Source organism: Mustela lutreola, chromosome 3, assembly GCF_030435805.1.
Source record: "Mustela lutreola isolate mMusLut2 chromosome 3, mMusLut2.pri, whole genome shotgun sequence".
NCBI classification, from domain to species: Eukaryota; Metazoa; Chordata; class Mammalia; order Carnivora; family Mustelidae; genus Mustela; species Mustela lutreola.
The window spans coordinates 41320712-41325721 of NC_081292.1; positions in this window are offsets into that span (position 1 = coordinate 41320712).

Sequence of the window (5010 nt, forward strand, 5' to 3'; positions counted from 1 at the left end):
TCTTGCTTCCCTCTTTCCCACCCAGGACTGTATCCGAGGGAGATCTCAAAACATTTTGGTCAATTTTGGTATTAACCGATGATGTTTATTTTCAGATATTAAAAGTGCCAGGCTAATTTCAGGGAGCCCTTGCTGGTCTCGGCCAGTTGATTCCTTCGCTTTGATCTCCCATCCCATCTTTGACCCGCGCACCTGACCCAGACCCAGACATCTGCCGTGAGGAGGGTCGCTGTCCCTTCTTTGTCTCTTCTCTGAGCATTTCTACTCCTCCATCCACATCGAGCACCTGCTTCAGGCTCTCTGGGTTTGTAGCAGGGAGGAGAAATGAGAAGCAAAAGGGCAAAGCATCCCTTTAATCAGCTAATGGGATTTCTACTCCTCCCTGGCCAGATTCAGCACATACAAAAAAAACCAGGATGCTCAGTTAAATGTGAATGTCAGATAAACAAGGAATAATTTTTTGGTTTAAGAAAGTGGCATGCTATATTTGGGCATCTTATGTTCCATTTGGCAACTATACTCTGGCTGCCGGATGCCGTGATTCTCTGACTTCCTACACCACGTGTTGCAGACATCAGTGATGTTTACTGACATATCAGGTCATGTTAAATGCCCTTGCTACGTGTGGGATAATTTCAACCCTGTGCATCCCACCTCTACAACGCAGAACTCAAATCAAATTCCAGGCTCTCTTGCAACAGATGAAGGCATGTGTCTCAGACTCTGCCAATCACACACAATCCTATAATATATTTTTCCCTCTGCAGTATTTTTTCTTTTTTTTTTTTAATTATTTTTTGTCATCATGGTAAGTGCACTCTTTAATTCCCATCTCCCTATTTCCCCCATCCCCTCACCTCCTCCCCTCTGGTAACCATCAGTTGCTTCCCTATAGTTAAGAGTCTGTTTCTTGGGGCGCCTGGGTGGCTCAGTGGGTTAAAGCCTCTGCCTTTGGCTCAGGTCATGATCCCAGGGTCCTGGGATTTAGCCCCACATCGGGCTCTCTGCTCTGCAGGGAGCCTGCTTCCTCCTCTCTCTCTGCTTGCCTCTCTGCCTACTTGTGATCTCTGTCAGATAAATAAAAAAAAAATCTTTAAAAAAAAAAGAGTCTGTTTCTTGGTTTGCTTCTTTTTTTTCCTCTTTGGCCATTTGTTTTGTTTCTTAAGTTCCACCTATAAGTGAGAGCATATGGTATTTATGTTTCTCTGACTGACTTATTTCATTTAGGATTATACTCTCTAGCTCCACCCATGTTGTTGTAAATGGCAAGATTTCATTCTTTTTACTGCTCAATAATATTCCATTGTATATATTTACCATATCTTCTTTTTTTTTTTTAAGATTATTTATTTATTTATTTATTTGACACAGAGAGAGAGATCACAAGGAGGCAGAGCAGCAGGCAGAGAGAGAGGGGGAAGCAGGCTCCCCTGCCGAGCAGAGAGCCCAATGTGGGACTCCATCCCAGGACCCTGAGATCATGACCTGAGCCGAAGGCAGAGGCTTAACCCACTGAGCCACCCAGGCGTCCCTTACCGTATCTTCTTTATCCATTCCTCTGTGATGGACACTTGGACTGTTTCCATTGTTTGGCTATTGTAAATAAGGCTGCAATAAACATAGAGGTATCTGTATCCCTTTGACTTAGTTATTTTGTATTTTGGGAGTAAATATCCAGTAGTGTGATTACTGGATTGTAGGGTAGTTCTATTTTTAACTTTTCAAGGAAACTTTATACTGTCTTCCATAGTCGCTGCACCAGTTTGCATTCCCGCCAACCACACATGAGGGTTCCTTTTTCTCCACATCCTCGCCAACACTTGTTGTTTCTTGAGTTTTTTATTGTAACCATTCTGAGCAGTGTGAGGTGATATCTCACTGTAGTTTTGATTTGTATTTCCCTGATGATAAGTGATGCTGAGCATCTTTTCATGTCTCTGTTGACCATCTGTATGACTTCTTTGAAGAACTGTCTGTTCATGTCTTCTGCCTGTTCATAATTGGATTACTTGTTTTTAGGGTGTTAAGTTGTATCAGTTGTTTATATATTTTGGATATTAACCCTTTATCAGAGGTGTCATTTGCAAATATCTTCTCCCACTCAGTGGGTTGCCTTTTAGTTTTGCTGATTGTTTCCTTTGCTGTGCGGAAACATTTTATTTTGATGTAGTTTCGATAGCTTATTTTTGCTTTTGTTTTCTTGCCTCAAGAGACGTATCTAGAAAAATGTTGCTATGTCTGATGTCAGAGAAATGACTGCCTGTGCTCACTTCAAGGATTTTTATGGTTGCAGGTCTCACATTTGGCTCTTTAATTCACTTTCAGTTCATTTTTGTGTATGGTAAAAGAAAATGGTCCAGTGTCATTCTTTTGCATCGAGGTTTCCCAACACCATTCGTTGAGGAGACTGTCTTTTTCCCATTGTATATTCATTCTTCCTTTCTGAAGATTAATTGACCAAATAATTGTGGGTTTATTTCTGGGTTTTCTATTCTATTCTATTAATCTATGTGTCTATTTTTATGCCAGTACCATACTATTTAAATTACTACCACTTTGTGATATAACCTGAAACCAGAAATTGTGATAACTTGTTTTGTTTTTTTTCTATATTTTTTATGTTCAGTTAGTCACTGTACAATACATCTTTAATTTCTGATGTAGTGTTTAATGATTCATTAGTTGCATATAACACCCAGTACTCATCACATCACATGCCCTCCTTACTACCCATCACCTGGTTACCCCATCCTTCCACCACCCCTCCCTTCTGCAACCCTCAGTTTGGTTCCCAGAGTCCAGAGTCTCTGATGGTTTGCTTCCCTCTCTGATTTCTTCCCGTTCCGTTTTCCCTCCCTTCCCCTGTGGTCCTCTGCGCTATTCCTCATGTTCCACACATGAGAGAAATTATATAGTAATTTTCTTTCCCTGCTTGACTTATTTCAATAAGCATAACCCCTCCCATTCCATCCATGTCAATGTAAATGATGGGTATTCATCCTTTCCGATGGCTGATTTTTTTTTTTCAACATTGCTTTAGCCATTTGAGGTCTTTTGTAGTTCCACACAAATTTCAGGATTGTTCTAGTTCTGTGAAAAAATGCCATTGGAATTTTGGTAGGGATTGCATTGAATGTGTGGATTGCTTTGGATAGTATCAATATTTCAACAAGATTTATTCTTCTAACCCATGCACATGGAATGTTTTTCTGTTTCTTTGTGTCGTCTTTAATTTCTTTTGTCAGTGTTTTATAGTTTTTAGAGCACAGGTCTTTCACAACTCTTTGTTTGAATTTATTCTTAGGTATTTTGTTGTTTTGGTACCATTGTAAATGGGATTGTTCTCTTAATTTCACTTTCTGCTGCTTCATTATTAATGTATAAGAATGCAACAGATTTCTGCACATTATTATGAATCCGGTGAATTTGCTGAATTCATTTATTAGTTCTAGTAGTTTTTTGGTGGAGTCTTTAGGGTTTTCTATATATGGTATCATGTTGTTTGCAAATAGTGAGAGTTTCACTTCTTCCCTTACCAATCTGGATGCTTTTTGCTTTTTTATGTTGTCTGATTGCTGTGGCTAGGATTTCCCATACTCTATTGAATAAAAGTGGTGAGAGCAGACATCCTTGTCTTGTTCCTGACCTTAAGGGAAAAGCTTTCACTTCCCCACTGAGGATGCTGTTGGCTGTGCGTTTTTTCAGATAAGGCCTTTATTATATGTAGTATGTTCCCTCTAGACACACCTTTTGAGGGTTTGTATCATGAATGGATGTTGTACTTTGTCAAATGCTTTTTCTGCATCTGTTGAAAGCATCATGTCGTTTTCCTCCTTTCTCTTATTGATGTGATGGATCACACTGATTGTTTTCTTGCATCCCGGGAATAAGTCCCACTTGATTGTGGTAATTTTTTTGATGTGTAATTTGATTGTGTAATTTTTTTGATGTATTATTGGATTCATTTGGCTAACATATTATTGAGGGTTGTGCATGAATATCAATGAGAGATATTGGCCTGTAGTTCTCTTTTTTTGGTAGTGTCTTTAGTTGGTTTTGGTATCAGGGTGATACTGGCCTCATAGAATGAATTTGGAAGTTTTCCTTCCTTTTGTATGTTAGTGGGGTCCTTGAAGACCCCTAGCTGGGGATCTCCAGTGCCATTCTCCGATCCAGGCAACATGAATGCTAACTTCTCCAGCTAACTTTCAATAAAAATTCCTCAACTCCTGCTTGAAGGTACAGCTCTCGGAGATGCTTTCCACTGGAGTCTCCCCTCCTGAGCAGGCAGAAATCTTGGGTGGGGTGCTTTCAAGACCCTCAAGCCTGACTACCTTCCAAGGTGACCTGACACCTGGTCAAGTAAACATCCCAGCCCTGGCCCCAACAAGTTCTAGAAGTATACACCACTTCCAAGAAACAACTTAATGGAGCCCCATTGAGTGGCCTGCATTCTTTCTGAATAAAGAAATTCTTGATGTCTCAGCAAGAGAACAGGCTGGACGTGGCTGATGTGGCAAGACCAGAAGTTGTAGGACCAGTTCGGATACTTCTTAGCAAGTTCTTCATAAATGGCCTAGCACCTCTCTTAAAAAATACATGTGTGGGAAGGAGAAAAAAAAAGAAATACATGTGTGTTGGTAGAGGTGAAAGTGGTAGGGGTGGGAGATACTTATTATTCTCGGCCTTGGGGTTTAACCAATATCCCAGAGAGTTGGAAAAGCCTAGCCTGTCCTTATGGACAAAGAAAAAAGTGACCCAGAGCATAAATTCACACTAAAGCACAGACGTCACCTAATCCCAGAGGTGTTCACATTTTTTTTCTTTCAGTAATTTTTTTAAAGATTTTATTTATTTATTTGAGAGAGAGGGAGAGTGAGAGCATGGGAGCATGAATGGGGGGAGGGGCAGAGGGAGAGGGAGAAGCAGGCTCCCTGCTGAGTGGGGACCCCCACATGGGGCTCCATCCCAGGACCCTAAGATCATGACCTGAGCTAAAGGCAGATGCTT